The 17,843-nt window shown below is 52.4% G+C and overlaps 1 protein-coding gene across 1 annotated transcript in view; it reads right to left on the bottom strand.

Moving 5' to 3' along the window:
- The window catches only part of WNT7A (Wnt family member 7A), a 62,732-nt gene that overhangs the window by 20,242 nt on the left and 24,647 nt on the right, over positions 1 to 17,843 (bottom strand). The gene's annotated exons all lie outside the window — the stretch shown is intronic.

Genomic DNA, 17,843 nt, shown 5'->3' with positions numbered 1-17,843 from the left:
CCTAGCCCCAGCCCATCTCTCGCAGACACGCTCTGTCTGCTTCTTTCTCATGAGGGGACTCACTGGGAGGAGCTGGGATGACTAAGGGGCAGGGGCTGCCTCCGACGGGGTCAGCCCTAGAGACGGGGTCTGGGTGGGGAATGTGGACCGTGGCCCAGATGGTAGTCAGGTGACCCCACTATAGCATGAGGGGCAGGGAGGCCGGCAGGAGCGAGGTGGAGCCACTAACCCACACGTTCCCCCCGACTTCCGGAGCATTCATTCATTCATTCATTCTTTTACTATTCACCTTTCCACCACGTGTTCATTTAACCCCTGCCCTAGGCTGGGCCCTGAGGTTGATGGCCAGGTGGGCAGGAAGAGGCAAGCCCCCTGCTCTCTGGAAGCTTATGCTCTGCAGGGAAGGTGACCATGCACCCAAGTGTCACGCAGGCTGAGGCCAGCCTCTCCCAGCGATAGCTCTGAAGGGAAGCACACACCTGCCCCTCCCGCGGTCATAGCCCCCAGCAGTTTGCCTCCTGCAACCCGACTGGAAGACGTTTTTGAGCCAATGGAGGAATCTGAATCAGATGGGGTATCATAGAGCATTGACGAATTCTTTGTGTTGTTCCAGGTAATAACAGTACCATTATTATGTTTTTAAAAAATCCTTATTGATTAGTGGAGTAACATGATGTCTGCCCTAAGCGGTTCCAGTTTAGAGGAACTGGGGTGGAGACTAAAACAATGTTGATGGCTCTTGGCCAAATGTTGGGGTTGTTGTAGTTCGGCGTTGGGTACGTGGGGCTCACTATACAGTTCTGTCTCCATCTACCCCTATCATCCCCTGCTACCTCTGACCTCACCTCGGATGTCTTGTCCACTGTGCTCAAGTTACAATAGGTTCCTTTCTGTTTTTCCCACACACCAGGCGTGCTCCTGCCTCAGGGCCTTTACACTTGCTATCCCTCTGCCTGGAACACTCTTCCCCACCCTCCGTAGGGCTCCGTCCCTCACTTGACCCTTGCTCAAATCTCTCCTTTCCAAGAACACTTTCCCTGACCCCTGCCCTGATTCATTTTGCTCCCTTGTGTCAGTAAGTGACATAGCATGCATTTTCTTTGTTCGGTTGCTCTTGTCTCCCACTAGAATGTACGTTGTTCAAGGATAGGGACTTGTCTGTCTGCTCCCTGCTGGGTCCCCAGCACCTAGACTGGTGCCAGGACCATAGTTGGTGCCGGAAAATACTCACTAAATGAACGACTAAGAGCAGTAACAGAGGAAACTGACTGGAGTGAGGTGAGGAAATGTCCTCCTGAGTCAAGACCAGGATGTCGAGAAGGACCTGGCCGGACAAAAAGGAGGCAAGGACAGACCAGGCAGAGAAAAGAGCATGGGCAAAGGCCCCAGAGCACAAGGGAGCAGGAAGCAGTCAAGACATGAGGAGAGGGCCAGCCCGGCCTTCGCATGGGACAGAGAGGGACTTGGCATTTGGGAAGCCCCCTCGTGTGGTCGCATGGATGACAGACCGGGGGGCTGAGCAGGTGTGGGAAGCAATAAGACGGGGGCTCAGCCGGGCAGAACTGCAGATGAACAGCAAGGAAGCTCACAGAAGCTGGAAGAGAGCTTGGCCATTTTCCAGAGGAAGGCCCCTATGAACCTGCTTCGGTGGTGAATCAGCCACACCCTGCCAGCCCTATGGGGATCAGAGCCCCAGTGCCCAGGGCACGGCCGGCCCGTGCTGCCCAGCAGGCCGGTGCCTATGTCCAGACCCTCCTCTCTTGACCCAGAGACCTGTGCGCCTTCAAGGACAATGCTGAAGGTGAAACTTCAAAGGCCTGTGGTATTTGACCACAAGGACAGTGCAACTCGGACGAGAATGTTCACGGCAGCACTATTCGCGGGAGCCCAAACATGAAACGACCCACGTGCCCACCTGCTGACAAGCAGATAAACAGAATGTGGCATATTCATATGATGGAGTATTACGCAGCCATAAAAAGGGATGAAATACTGACACAGGCTCAACACGGATGGACCTTGAAACCATTAAGCTGAGTGAAATAAGCCATCTACCTTCACAATATGTGAATGGTCACATATTGTACAATTCCGTTTATATGGATGTCTAGAACTGGCAAATCCAGAGAGAGAAAGCAGATTAGTGGTTGCCCAGGGCTGGGGGAATTAGGAGTGGGGAGCAACTGCTAATAGGCACGTGCTTTCTTTCGGTGGGGATGAAAACATTCTAAAATTTTTACGGGGCTGGTTGCGCGGCCCTGGAAATCCCTTCTGTAAACACTTAATGTCAGGTCTTTCTGAACCACATGAAGCCCACGCTGCCTCAGGGCCTTTGCAGCTGCTATTCCCTCTGCCTGTGACACCCTTCCTCTGGTCCCTCAGCTACAGTTCCGCTCCTCAAAGCAACTCTCCATGGTGGCCCATGCATTCTCCCCCAGCTGTCGTATCTCCACTTACATCTTCCAAGACTCAGGGCCCCTGGAGATAACTCATTTTCCTCCCCCCTCCCTGCCTAAATGTCAGCTCCAAAAAAGCACTGCCCTTATCTCTTGCTCAGGAGGCATCTAGAAGAGGCTTACCTCATGGGAGGTGCTCAGCCAGCATTTGGATGCAATCAAGGAGTGAGTTAGTGAACAAATGAATGAATTCATCCCGGCTCAGGAGCCTAGCTGGCCATTTCCTTCCCGGTGGGATCTTGTAAAGAGGCCCTGACTTAGTCCACAGAGGAAGGCTGACACCCCAGGGAAGGGCCTAATAACAGGGGACATAAGGGATGGACGCTCCAGTGCATGGAGGGAAGACTCAAGAATGAGGTCATCCTCTGTGCCCCTGGCCACCCCCAGATGAACCTCCCTGATCCCAACAAGGCCCTGCCTGGGCGACCAGTACTAATGAAGCCCTTTGAACCCCCATCCCAGGACAAAAGTTCTCTTTGTGTCGGTGTCTGGGCATAGGAGCTGGTATCCAGGAGGGTGGGCCGGTCTCGCCTCAGGTTCCTTGTTGCCCCACATGTCCCAGAGGACACGGGCGCAGGCACACGTCCCCTGAGATATGCCTTTTCCTGCCCCTGATGGAGTCAGGTTTTTTCCAGCCAGGCAACTGGGAAAAACACCCTGGGTTATCTCTATGCCAGGCCAGTTTCCAGAGAGGTGGGGTGGGGCCTCGCCCCGCAGCGGAGGGGGGCCACGATGGAGGAATAACTGATTTCTTACTGCTCTGAAGCTACAGGGAACTGCTTCAGGAGCTGAGACCCAAGGGCTCAGAGGCACCTGGGCTTTTGTCCCAGCCCAGCCACCAAGAGCTGCGTCGCTTCTGTGCCCCACTCTCCCGGCCATCTCTGAGGCTCTGTCAGTGCCACGTGGGCTGGCCCTGCGAACTTGGTGGAGTGCGAGTGGGCCTGGAAGGTCCTCGGAAGCCAGATCACACCAAGGGAACTGGAGCATCTTAGAGCAGAGAGAGGAGTTTTCAGCGTCCCCGCTGGGAGTCCTAGCTCTGGCACCTCCCGGCTGGGTGATCACAGGAATATCACTTCGCCTCTCTGAGCCTGATTCTTCAGCAAGAAAACTGGGGGTTGAGAACAACAACAGAAACTGGCTCAGGGTTGCTAACCGAGGCAGAGTGTGTGACGTGCCTGCCTCACAGGAGGGAGCTAGAGGACAGGGCTTCAAGGGGGCCTGGTCGGTGCTTCCAGATTTTTGCAGGACTCTTTTCTGCAGAGGATGCCAATGAGCTGGAGGACCTGGGGAGCAAAGGTGGCTCTTCCTAGTTGTTTTAGGGTGCAACTCCCAACTGAGCCTGCAGGATGGGAGTGGACTTTGCAGAGGGAGTGGGCTCTCCAGCACCAGAGGTGTGCAAGCCAGATTTAGATCTGCACTGTCCAAAATGGGAGCCGCCGGCCACACGAGCACTCAGACTGTGGCCAGTCTGCATGGAGATGAGCTTTAAGTGTAAAGCAAATACCAGATCTCAAAGACTTGTTATGGAAAAAAAAAATAACATAAAACATCTCAGTATTTTCATGTTGATTACATATTGAAATGATAACATTTTGGGTGTTTTAGATTAAATAAAATACATTATTAAGTTTAGTATCCCCTTTTTAACTTTTTTGATGTGGCTACTAGAAAATTTAAATTACCTACACAGCTTGTGTTAATTTCTATCGGACAGCTGGTCAATTCCTTGTTGCCCAAAGCATGGCCCCAGGACCAACAGCATGGCCTCGTGGGGGCTCATTGGAAGTACAGATTCCGGAATCTGCTTTTCCACACACTCCCTAGGTGATCTGTGTGCACGTGTAAATTTGAGATGCCTTGTGGATGCCTCGACTGGAGGTCTGGGGGATCCCCGTTTCCGACATGGAGTGGGAGCCAATGGCCCCAAGTCCAGCCTGCATTACATGAAATCCCAACGGATGCCATTGTCCCAGAGTCATACACTTGGTCCATGCCGTCCTTCAAACCCTGCTCTCTCGCACCAGGAAGCAAACATACTTTCAAGAAAAAAGGGCAGCTTCGCGAGGGACCAGTCTCTCTTAGAAATGAACACAGAATACACCATTGGTTGGCACCTTGTAACTTTTTAAAGGCTGGGAAATAATCTTAGAAAATAACTGGAAAACAGAGCTGTGTGTTAAAACAACAACAACAAAAAAAACCAAAAACAAAAAAAACAAAAACCAATGTGACCAACTCCCCCTAAATTCCTCCTTCTTTTTCTCTCTGAAAACTTGGCCCACAGGCATTAAATGGCACTAAATATAGAAATGGTAAGCAAGTAAATCACTCAGAGGTGCCACGGGTTGCCCAGGGCCTGTTTTACGGTTGAGTTGTAAACCATTGAGAGCTGGGAGCTGTAATTAAAATGCTGACAGCCTCCCAACTGTGAGCAGGCCAGGAGGGAGCAGGGCTGGGAACCCACAAGAGGGGAACAGGGAGGGTGGTGCATTTCCAAAGGCACATCGGCCCAGGTTCAAAATCCACCATTGGCTTTCCAGGACACAACCAAACCCACAGGGGTTGGGAGGTGATGTGCCCTCCCGGCTCCCAGCCCCACTCCCAAACACACCCATGTGACTTCACCTCCTACCTTCCCCTCTCTCCCTCAGTGAGAAACACACTGGCCTCTGGGCCTCAGGCTCTTGTGCCTGTGGTTCCCTCTGTCTCCAATGCTATTCCCCACAGGGGCCCCTTCCTCACTTCCTGCTCAGAACTCACCTTCTCAGAGAGACTCCTCCTGACTACCCAATATAAAACGCCCCCCACCCCTGCCCCTGTCATCCCCTCTTCTCACTGTGCTTTCCTTTTTTAATCATGGCTTTATTGCTCTCTCACAGTAGATTCTCTCTGTTTGATTATTTGTTTGTCCTCTGCTTTCCCTCTGGAATGTCAGCTCCATAAAGGCAAGCACCCTCTAATCCCAGAACCTAAAACAGTACCAGACACATAAATAGGTGCTTAATAAACATTTGCTGAATTAATGAATGCATGGATTTCCATCCCTTTCTTTCAGCTGGTCTGCTGATCTCACTGGGAAAATGTCCAGCTTGCCAGCAATGAGCTCAGCTTTTCACCCATCCATTCAACCAGCCATCCTTCCAAATAACTATCCATTCATCCATCCATCCATTCATCCACCTGTCCACCCATATAACCATTCATCCAATGATCCTTCCAAATACTATCCATCCATCCATCCATCCATCCATCTTCTAACATCTATCCATTCAAGTATCCATCTATCCATCTGCATAACCATCCAACCATCTGTCCAACCATTCAGCCATCCACCACCCACCCATCCAAACCAACCCCCAGATGGTCAGACCTCATATCCTGGGGTCCCACAGTCCCCTACGCTGTCTTTTACCAAATCCAGCTTATGTCATCATGAATATATGCAGTGATTCACCATTTCCTTCTGTTATTACAATGTAAGAATCTCAAAAGCAGAAATATTATCTCTTGCTTTCCAGTGCCTAACACTTAGTAGGTGTTAGTGGATGTTCACTGGATGAATATTTGTTCCCTTTCCCCTTATTTACTTGCTCTTCACTTCCTATAAGACTGTGAGCTCTCTGATGGAAAGGACCATGTTTTCTGTCATCTGTGGGTCTCTAAAATCTTGTGTTTGACACAAAGAAGACAGTCTATAAATACATAATGACTGAATGAGTGCAGAAAAAAGGAATATAGCCAAAGTATAGGCTCTGGAGCCAGACTGCCTGGATTCAGATCCTGGATCTCTCTTCCTTAGCCGTGTGACCTTGGGTGAGTCAATGAACTTCTATGTGCTTCAGGGTTCTCATTCATAAAAGGCAGCTGACAACAGTACTTATCTCACTAGGTTGAGATTTTTATGAGTTCATAGATATGAAGTACTTAGAATAGTGCCCAGAGTAAGACAAAGGCTACATAGGAGTTTAAGAATGAAATCCCAATGTAAAGCTGGTCATAGGAACCAATATTGAAGGCACAGACTTGAGTTTAAAAGGCGGGAAGGAAGCGTCTGTCTGAGCCTGCACTGTTCCCATAGGAGGGCTCCTACAGCAAACACTTTTAACTTTTCCCAGCCACACTGGGATCATTTGGCAAACTACCAATATTATGTCAGGTGGTCATAAGTACTATGTAGAAAAAGAAAACATGGAAGGGGACAGGAAGTGGTGAGGCCGACGGGGCAGCAGTTGCAAATAGAGTGGTCAGGAAAGGCCTCCTTAGGAAGGTAGTACATGAGCCAAGACTTGAGGAGGTGAAGGGGTGAATGTCTGGAGGGTGAGCATTCCAGGCAGAGGAAATAGCAAGTGCAAAGGTCCTGAGGTAGGGATAGACCCAGTGTGTTTAAGGAACAGGTGGAACAGAGAGAGCAAAGAGGAAGTAGAAGGAGATGAGGTCAAAGGGTCATGGGGGCCCAGGTCATGAAGAGCCATGTCGGGCATGGTGAAGACTTGATGTTTACTCTGAGTGAGTTGGGAGCCACTACAAAGTCATGAGCAGAGGAGACATGGTTTCACTTATGCTGGATAAGACCACAGGGGCCAAGGTGGGAGAAGCGAAACAAGTTAGGAGGCTGTTGTACTATTTCAGGGAAGAGATGACGGCAGCGTGGACCAGAGGATCAGGGGTATGGGCTGTTAGAAGGGGGAAGATTCCGGAAAGATGTCACAGGTAGAATCAACAAATTGGATGTGGGGTGTGAAGGAAAGTGTCAAGGACCAAGTCAAGCTTTTGGGCCTGGACAACTGGAAGGATGGAGCTGGGGGTTGGGAGGAATGAAGCAGGAGCCCGTTGGCGGGAGCGAGATGAGCAGGGAGGTTTGGGGCAGGTGGAGTTTTCCAGCAGATATCCTGGAGCGGAGAGTGGCAGGCAGCTGGATGTGTGAGGCTTGCCTTTGGGTGGGAAATCTGGGCAGGAGACGGGACTGGACAACCTGCAGGTCCCGGAATGTGGCATGAACTTGGGTACCTGTGGCATGGGGCCAGAAAGGGCAAGGGCAGGGCCCTCTTTGGAGGTGGCTGCCCAGACATGACTGACAGACCCAGACAGACCTCCTCTGTCTCAGAGCCGGGAGGACCAGTGTGGCATTGCAAGGGCTTGGTCTCCTGTCCAGTAAAGTGACAATTCCAATGACCTCTCACACATCTGCTCCCCAGTCCTTCCAGCATGCTACCTGTCTGCTATGTGGGGAAAAAGGGAGCTTTAAATGGAGCTAGAAAGACCCTTAGGAATAGAATATAGGGATTAAAACCTAATCGTAGCTTTAAAATGACTAGCATTGCTAGTAATAATAACAATATTCACAATAGTAGCTACTGTTTTCTGAGCAGTCATCAAGCAAGAGAGCACAGAACCCAGCACTCTTGAGCATTGTCCCATTCAGTCTACACAGCAGCTCTGGGGAGTACAAATCATCACTTTTCTCCCAGTGAGGAAACTGAGGCTCAGAGGGGGAAAACTGCCCAAGGTCATGCGGTATACAAGTTGCAAAGTTGGGGTTTTTATTGTAGCTCTTTCCCCAGCTGTGTCATTCACAGCTCCCAGAGTGGAACAAAAGTCCAACATCCCTTCATGAGTCAAGAGCACAGTGTGGCCAGGAGCCCTCTGACCTGCCTCCCTGCACCCTGCCAGGAGCCTCAAAGCCCAGGGGAGAATAGCTCCCCACAGAGCAACCCTCCCAGCAAACTGCGTGGCACCCAGCCAGAGCCTCAATCGCCTTGCCTGCAAAATGGGCACATTTTCACCACTCCCTTGGAAGAGCGTTTCAAGCCTTGGCCATCAAAGTGTCAAAGAAAGGTTTTGCAAATTATAAAGTGTTTTACCAATGTTCTTGTTAGAATTATTACTTTGTAATACAATCAATCCTCTAGGCTCCCCCTCCCTCAAATACATACACATACACACACATATTATGTATATATAAACACGTATGTGTGTGTATACATATACAGTACACACACACAACTATATATATACATTACTGCAGGATGAGAAGAGGCTGCATAGAGCACAGGCTACAAAGGCAGATAGCCGGGAGGGAATCCTGACTCAGATGCTTTCTACCTCAGCAACCTCAGTGTACCGCTTAACTGATCTGTGCCTCAGTTTTCCACATCTGTGAAATGGGAGTGACAACACAGGCCCTTCCCTGTGAGATCATTTACGGAGAGCACCTGGAATGGGCGGGCACGTGTTACGTCAGGCCTTGAGAGGGGTGCACAGAGCAGCTGAGTGCTGGGCTCACACTGCCTGCACCCTCCTGGCCCAGAGCCTGGTCCCACCCGCAACATCCAGGGAGACCCTGAGATGAGGTAACTCATTCTGCTACCTTTGGGACTTCCCAGGAGCCTGAGATGCTGCTCAAGTCATTGCCTGGACCTCAGCTGCCCTACTGTGGAATGGAGTTAACAAGGATCCCCCCCCATCTCCCAAGGTTGTTAGGCCAGTGAAACAGATTAACTCCCTTAGACAGAGCGCTGGGACACAGCAAGCACTGGCCGCTGTGAGCAGTGTTGGTTATTTGCAACTCTACGGCACGCTGCAAGGTCATGATTTAAAGAAGCCCATTTCTCAGGCAAAGAGCCCTTTTTCAGGACACACAGGCACCTGGGTTTCTCCTCAAAGGACATGCAAGCTTTCAGAATTAGGGAAAGTGACCCGCCTGCTCCCCCATCTCGCTGGGCCCCACCCCACTCCTCCCTCCTCCCCTCTAAGACCACTCCTGCCCCTCCCCTCCCTGTCTCCCCCACCAGCACTTGGCTCCCCCTCCCTTCATCCCAGCAGATTTGATAACACCCAGGAACCCCAGTCCCCCTCCTGAGGACAAAGGCAGCGATTGTCCCTGGTGGGCGCCTTCTGACTAGGTCTCACCACGGTGAAATTGAGCCCCCTCGGCTTCACCCCACTTGGGAGGCCCCTCAGGGCCCCCTCCCCACCTCACTTCGGTTTCAAATGAGCCCCCTGGCTGAAGGGCCAGCAGCCACACTGAGAATTCCTTCCAAGAGAAATCAGATGGCCACTATTTGAGAACCCCTTGGGCTGGCTAGGGGCCAGGAGGTGAACGGATTCGCTCCCACTGCTGCCAAGACCTTCCCGAGTCCCCTTAATAACAACACCAATGTCTGCGCCCACTGATCCCCCAAGCTGATGGGTGCTGTCCAACAGACCTCCCTGAAAAGATGAAACCGTCTGAGACGGCAGCCATGAGACACATGTGGCCCCCCAGCACTTGAAATGTGGACTGAGGAACTGGACGTTTACTTTTATTTGTTTGTAATTAATTTAAAGTTAAATAGCCACAGAGAGGGGCCCCTGGGTGGCTCTGTTCCTTAAGCGGCTGACTCTTGATTTCCGTTCAGGTCATGATCTCACGTGGTTCATGAGTTCGAGCCCTGTGTCGGGCTCCGTGCTGTTGGACTTACACCGCCAAATTGTACATTTCAAAATGATTAGGATGGTAAGTGTGATGTTATGTGTATTTTACTACAATTATAAATAAATACATTTTTTTAAAATAACAAAGAAGCCTTTTGTTGATTTCAAAATAACTAGCTCATTAAAAAAACAAATCACAGACTTTGGGACGGGGGTCAGTAAGTTCTTAGCCCATTACCAAAAGCACTATCCACAAAAGGAAAAACTGATAAATTGGACCTGATCAAAGTTAAAAGCTTACTGCTCTGAAAAGACCCTGTAACAAGGACAGATAGACAAGCCAGACACTGAGAAAAAAACTATTTGCAAAACATGTGTCTGACAAAAGACTAGCATCTAGAATGTATAAAGAAACCTCAGAACTCAACAGTACAAACATAAACAGCCTAATTAGAAAATGGGCACAAGAGGGGCGCCTGGGTGGCTCAGTCGGTTGAGCGTCCGACTTCAACTCAGGTCATGATCTCACGGTTCGTGGGTTCGAGCCCCGCGTCGGGGTCTGTGCTGACAGCTCGGAGCCTGGAGCCTGCTTTGGATTCTGTGTCTCCCTCTCTCTCTGCCCCTCCCCTGCTCCCCCCTCAAAAATAAACAAATATTAAAAAAAATTTTTTTGACTCAAAAATAAAAATAAACGGGCAAAAGACATGAAAACGTTCCACTGAAGAAGATATATGGATGGCAAACAAACACACGGAAAGATGTGCAGCATCATTAGCTATTAGGGAAATGCTCATTAAGGCCACAGTGTGTCGGTGGCCTTACCACTATCACGCCTACCAGAATGGCAACAGTAAACACCAGCGACAATGCCAAATGCTGGTGAGGACGCGGGGAAACTGGATCCCTGTACATCGCCCGTGGGGATGCACTTTCTTACAAAGCTAACCAGACAACTACCATACACCCCAGCGTTTGCACTCTGGGGCATTTATCTCAGAGAAATGTTCCATGCCATGACTGTATCCATGCCAGCATCCTGCTTGTGATATTGTACCATAGTTTTGCAAGCTGCTAGGGAAAACCGGGGAAAGGTACGTGGTATCTTTCTGTGTTGGGGCAACTGCACGTGTATTTATAATATGTTGGCATAAAAAACTTGTACTTAAAAGTACAAGAAACACGGTAAAAGTTGAATTTGAGTTAAACAGCAATAGTTTCTGGGTATAAGTATGTCCCACATAATATTTGGGACATACTCATACCAAGAAACTATTTGTTATCTCAAATTCAAATTTAACTGGGAGTCTTGTATTTTATCTGGCAATCTTACTCCTGGGAAATTCCCCAAGGTAAGAGCAGATACTTGTCATTTCATTCATTCACTCAGCAAAGATCTCTTGAGGACTTAATATGTGCCAGGCACTGTCCTAGGCACAGAGAACCCACCTGTGCACTTACCTCATCCCTACCTTGTGGTGCTAGCATTGAAGTGGAAGAAGACAGGCAATAAAGACATAATGAGCTATGTAAATAAGATAATTTCATATGGGGGTAAGTGTTCCATCGAAAATAAAGCAGAGTAGTATCCAGAGAGAGCTGAAGTAGATGTAGGGGAGGAAAGTCAGGGAGGGACTCCCTGAGAAGGGGACATCTAAGCAGAGGCCTGAAGGAATAGAAGGAGCTAGTTATGCAAAGATTGAGGGAAGAGCATTCTAGACAGAGGAAAGAGCATGTGCAAAGGCCCTGAGGCAGGAACAAGACTGGCAAATTCCAGGAATGCATGGCCTCAGACAAAATTGGTATCCACTGGTCCTAAGAACCCTGTGTCTTCCCCTTCCCCACATGTCAGATCTGGAAGACCTTCCTGAGACCATGTGGTCCCACCATGGAAGAAACCAAAGCTCTAGAGGTCAAGATTGGCCGAAAGCTGCCACTGGCCCATGTGCCTCAATTCTGAATAGAAGCCTTTCCATCTGGGAAGGTGAGAACCCATAGCTGCTCCTGAATCTGGGGCAGAAATGGAGGGCATGGTGGCCCCAGGAGGACTCAGCCTTGCCTGGGCAGCCGGCTTCACACCAGGTAGGGCTTGGCTCCTCCTCTGGCCCTCAACGTGCCACTGCTGAGCACTCTATCTGGTCAAATATGCAAGTGGCCCTCTGCACTGTGGAGAGGAGCATAGCTGAGTAAGCCTTATCTGGGCCCCGCCCAGCTGCCAGGGGCCAGGTCTCTGGTGTCCCTTGACTCACAGGCCTGCCTGCAGCCAGGGCAGGGTGGGAATCCAGCTCCCAGGAGCACCCAGACCAGACGGGGCAGGGCAGGAAGGGACAAGACCGACCCCCCCACCACCACCACTCCCGTGAGCGAGAGGCTGGGCAGGGACTGGAAGGTGACTTCTCACTCCAGTGGCATTCCATCCCCCTGAGCTCACCTCCCTCGGAGCAAGCAGCACATTCCAGCAGGGCCAGCCCCATCCCAGCTGGGCCCCCATCCCTGGGGGCTGCCTCTCTGGGGCTCAGTCACCACACTCCCAGGAAGGGATCTCTGAGGGCCCCTCCCTCCCTCCAGGCCCCAGAGCTGCAGCACACTTCCCTCTCTGTGCACAGCAAGACCTCGCCAGCCTGCCCCGCCAGGTGCAATGTGTTTGTGGAGGCTCCAAGAGGCCGGTCCCCTATCCCCCCGGCTGGGGTTCCAGAGCTGGCACCTGGCAGAGGCTGGGCTTTTCTGAACCCCACAGGGGCATTCTACATGTGCAGCAGAATGTCTCTGGAAGGGCCCCCGCACCTGGCTCTCCTTCCACCTCCAGGACTGCTCTTTGGCTCCCCATAGTCCTCCTGTCCCGTGCCCACTTCCCAAAGGCAAATGCCCAGCTCTCCTGCTTTCCCACTCGAATCCTCCCTCTGGGCAATCCTACCAAAGGCCAGGGCTTCTGTTACTGCCTCCTGCTGGTGGCTGCCGGGAAGTGGCTCCAGACAAGATCTCTCTCCAGAATTAAGATCTAGGCATCCAGGATACCCCTGGGCACCCCCACTTGCAGGCCACAGGGTCTCCCAGTCCCCAAAGCACCCAAAGGTACCCTGATCATTTCCCCTGACACTGGTCTCCCCCTGCCCCAGGTCCTGATCCCAGTGAGAAGAGGCGTCCACCCATCCATCCCAAACACAACTCAAGGTGGGTCTTGTCTATTCTGCTTCCTGAACAGCTGTCCTTCCCCACTCTCCCGAGGCCCCTGCTGAGTTTGGGCACATGCTGCTGCCCTGCCCCCTTTACTCTGTTGTACACTATGTCCCAGAGAGGACCAGAAACCTGCCTACACACTTCTCCACCAAAGCCTCTTCAGCAACCTCCTGCAGAAGGGGAAAGTCTCACTCCTTGAACTGGCATTCAAGGCCCTGCATTTGGTCCTCACCCCTGTGCAGCCTCATCGCCTATTACCCCTCTCTCCCTGGACACACAGAACACCTCACCAGCCACCTGCACTGCCTGAACTATCCTCCTTCTTCCCACCTGCCTTGTCCACCTGGAGGACTCCTACTTAACCTTCAAAGCCCTGCTAAGGAGTCCCTTCTTCTTCCCAGAGGTCTCCGGACTTCTCCAAGAAGAAGCCACTCCCTCTTCTTTCTGCATTGCATTTCTCCTGTGGAGGGTAGCCCGGAATCCTATTTTTTGTTCCTCTTATCTGACGCTCTCACAAGACTGAGCATCTTGAGGGTGAGAACTGTGGTTAGTTCATCTCCCCAAAAGGCTGGGAAGAAATCATGCAAAGCCACAAAAATCCTGCCATCCAAAGATGTCAGCCCAGCGCTTCTGACGCCTCTCTCCCTCCCAACCAAAGATCCTATGATTCCAAACTCCACACGTGAGCATGTGAACCTCACGTTCTACAATCCCAACCTGAGCGGTCTGTGATTTCATTACAAAAATATCATGCCCCTGATTTTCCAATAGGGAGAGACTATAATTCTAAAATCACCTTCCCAAAAGAGCTGTTGGCACCCCCATTTCTATCTTCTCCCCTGACCATTCTGATTCAAGGACCGCACAACTGCATGAGACAGTGCGGGGGGAGCCCTGCCGGCCTGCAGTGGTACCCCCGCCTCCCCAGGCCCAAGGCCCACATCTGCAGGTGAGTGACTGGCTTTGCCTGGGCTCAGACCCAAACTGGAGACCCGTAAGGTCAGGCAAGTGCCCCATGGCGTTTATTCTCCCTCATCTGCCAGGTGAGGCGGTGGGCTGCCCTGGGTTCCCCGTCACGGGGCCTGCCACCCCACCTCTGCCCCTTAGGACACATAACCCTTCCCTGACTTCCTCCTCCTTTTGCTTCTCACCAGCTGCCAACAAGCCCAGAGCCTGTGGTCGGGTTGAGTCTTGTCTTCTCACAGCAGGGGCAAGGGAGCCAGCGATAAACACATCTGTGATCCTTTCCAAGATGCTCCGTCAGGAATGGCTGCGGGCTGGCCCCTTTTCTGCTGTCAGCTCCCTACCTCTGCTGTGTGTGGGGCCCACGGAAGCCTACTGTGGGGGAGGTCCTGTGGTGGGACCCCATGTCTTTGAATAACAAATAGCACCCTGCAGGATCCCGCGGGCATCTCCCCACTGGGGCTCTCACCAGGCCCTGACCAGCACCTGAGGGTCCAGAACAAATTGAGGATCAGGGCCCCATTTAACAGATGGGGAAACGGAGGCTTCAAACAGAGATGGGACCCTGAGCTAACACTGAGCCTTACTAACCCCAGGCTAAGTGGCTGTCCTTGCTCCTGACCACTTAGATATGTGCCTGGACCCTTGGCAGGCCCTGTAGCAGGGAGTGACAGTCTGGCCACCGCAGGGCTGGGCTGGAAAGCTGCCTTCCCTCTGTGCTCTGCCTGAGTAGTATGACCACTGCCCTGGGTGGCCTCCCTTTGCACCCTACAAAGGGGTGCTCAGGTCTATTCCCATGTACAACGGGAAGTCCTGAATTCTACTTCCGGGCTCTGGAAAATACATGGCGTCAGGGTCAATGGCTGTTCCAGGAAGGGTACCCTCAAGGGTCCTCCCAAACTAGAGTGGAGTTGGTAGGTATGGGGAGTATCCCCTCAGCTGGGTTTCCCTGAGCCGTGAGAGTTGTTCCTGCTCAGAAACATCAAGTAGGACCCAGCCTGCACTCTTCCCAGACGCTGCCCAAAGCTGTACTCTGCATCCCTGGAGTCAGTTTCTATGATTTTCGTACCTCCTCTGCTCCAGAACCATCAGTGGCTCCCCAGTGACCATGAGGTGCTCAACCATTCACTCTGTATGTATGCAGAAGGTCTCTGTATGCCAGGCTCTGGTGTGTGGCCGTGAATGAGACACACAGGGTCTCTGTCCTCATCAAGCTTATGGTCTAGGGAGGGGAGCAAGCTCCAGAACAAGGCAGCATCTGAGTAAAGGGCAAGAAGGAATTGAAAGGGAAGCTTCTCTGAGGAGGGGACATCTGAGCTGAAAGGTGACCAGTAAGAAGAAGGCAGCCCCAGGAAGATCTGAGGGGAGAATGCAAGGCCCTTCTCACTCCTTAACGTGGCAGGTGACCTTGCAGGTAACAGTGGCTGTTACCCCTTCAGGGACCCATGACCCCCAAACTGACCCCAAGTCCCCACCTCTGGCCTTTGGCCACCCCCTCCATACAGCAGACCTGGGTTACCTTCATCTCTCTTCTTTGCTTAGTCAAACCTCACTCATTTGGGGGGCCCGTATCCTCCAGGAAGCCCACCGAGGTTGGTTTTCTGATCTCTGACAGCTCCCAGCATCTGCTTCCCCCAAGAGCTGCCTGGAACGGCAACCATGGCCCTCACACCTGCTGCAGTGACATGGCTCCTAAAACCCTCTCCCATGTGATATACACAGATCCTTTCTTACCCCAGGCTAGGACTTCTCTCCTTCAGTTCTCACAGGAGCCCAACCTGGTAGGCACAGGTAAAGAAACTGAGGCCAGGAGAGGGAAGCCACTTGCCTTCCTTCTGTCCACCCCCAGGGAGTGACAGCTTCCAGGGCGGGAGGGAGCCTATGATCTGCAACCCCAGCCATAACCCATTCCTGACCACAGGAATACAGAGGAATGGGCAGCTGGGGACCCTGGAGGGGTGTGCTGGCTATAGGTAGGCACTCCCAGCCACAGGACTGGATAGGCAGGGCCTTACGCTTTACCCCAGGACATCACCCTGGGGCAGGCCAGGTGAGCAGCTCGGCCTGTGTGACTCACCCTGGCAGCCTGGGAGGCTCTGACACACAGGATGTGGCAAGAGGCTGGAGAGGAGAAGGAAGAGAGTGGGAGGCCTGAAAGCAGCAGGAAGGGTCCGGCTGGCCTGTGTCACTCCTCTGCACACCAGGGGGGCTCGCTCCCCTCTAAGGTGTGCATGCGTGACCCCCCGCCACTTGCCAGACAGACTCCCTCTCCCCCGACACATGCTCGCACGACTTGTAGTTATGCCCAGCCTGTGCTGAGGACCACCTAGGTGCCAGGCCCTGGGGTAAGTGCTCCCCTGCCCCGTCTCCTTCCCTCTCCACCTCAGCCCCGAGGACACTCCTGCCAGCTCTGCTTCCTTCTCGTGAAGGAAGGAGCGACAGAGCCAGAACGCAAACCCAGGCAGCCTGCTGCCAGCCTGTGCTGCGACCATCACGCCGTGGCAGCGCGTGGCCAGCTCGAGAGCTAGAAGCACTGGGTTCGAATTCTGACCTTGCTCATCAGCTGTGGGAACCTCGGCTTGTTACCTAACCTGGGAAATGGGGATCACGATAAGACCATTCATAGGAATGCCTTGAGGATGAAGTGAGCGGATGCCTCCAGAGCTAGAAGACTACCTGACCGATGGACAGGCTCTGGCAGAACAAGATTGGTGCCCCTTAACCATCTGTCACCTGAGTGGGCAGCTTGCGGCCCACACTTTGCCAGGAGATGTATGTGTTGGAGCCTCTGGTCATCTTCCTTTTCACCTTTTTCTGTATTTTTTAAGAGCTACCGGTGACTACCAGTTCTAAACACCCACACTTAAAAACGAAGGGACTGCACAGAAAAATCTGAGTGTAAAATCAAAAGGTCCGGCCACAGTAGGCCGCATTCCCACAGAGCCACACCAGGCAGGAACCACGCTGGGCTCCTTGGTTCGCCATAGCCCTGTGCACGGTTTCCCTCGTTGTTGTCACTCCTGTTCCTGCCCAGCTCCTGTAGTGCCCGCACATGTCCTGTCACTGCGGTGGTCTATCCCCCACCCAGGTGGCACGGAGCCCTCACTCCCAATCTGCCCTGGCTCACAGAGGCTTCTCTATCGAGCTGCAAGTGGCCCCCAGAGACTTTCCTCTCCCAGCACCTCCTGGGCCTGGGGGCTCCAGCGTGGGCTCCCAGCACCGTGGCCTTCACAGGCACTTACAGAGACCACTCCCAACCTCAGGCCTCTGTCTGGGACAGCACCCAAGCCAGGCAGCACTGAGTTGGGAGCCCCGAGACGCCTGGTCAAGCTGCTTGTGCTTGAATACTTCTTGGGATGGGGGCCTCACTTTCTTGGTAACTCAATCTGTTTCTCAATGGCCGTGGCTTGTCCTCACACCGGTAGGACCTGCCTCTCTGTGACACCCCCCACCCATGGGCCCTCACTCTGTACTCTGGGCCTGAAGACCCATGTGCTCCCTTGCTTTGGGACAGCCAGCTCCTCATGGGAAGAGATGTCCAGCCCCCTTTCGATCCCAGCACCTCCACTAGAAACATTCCTAAACATCCCTGACTCTCTTCTAAGCTGAGCCCAGAATCCAGGAGGATCTCAGGAGGCAATAAAGACAGAACAGTCACCCATATCTTGACTAAGGTGAGCAAGGACATTTCAGCGGCCCCGGCAGCTGCTCCACAGGGATGATTCTTACTGAACTCACTTCACCTCCTCCCCACAATCAGAGATCTGTATAGCTGATTTTGTGGGCCCAAGGATAAGACATCACATCCGTCCCTCGTTCCATCTTGCCGAGTTCCAT

This window comes from Panthera pardus, unplaced genomic scaffold, assembly GCF_024362965.1.
Source record: "Panthera pardus isolate Hobbes unplaced genomic scaffold, ASM2436296v1 HiC_scaffold_8, whole genome shotgun sequence".
Lineage (NCBI taxonomy): Eukaryota > Metazoa > Chordata > Mammalia > Carnivora > Felidae > Panthera > Panthera pardus.
This window is presented reverse-complemented; position numbering and strand designations above follow the sequence as displayed.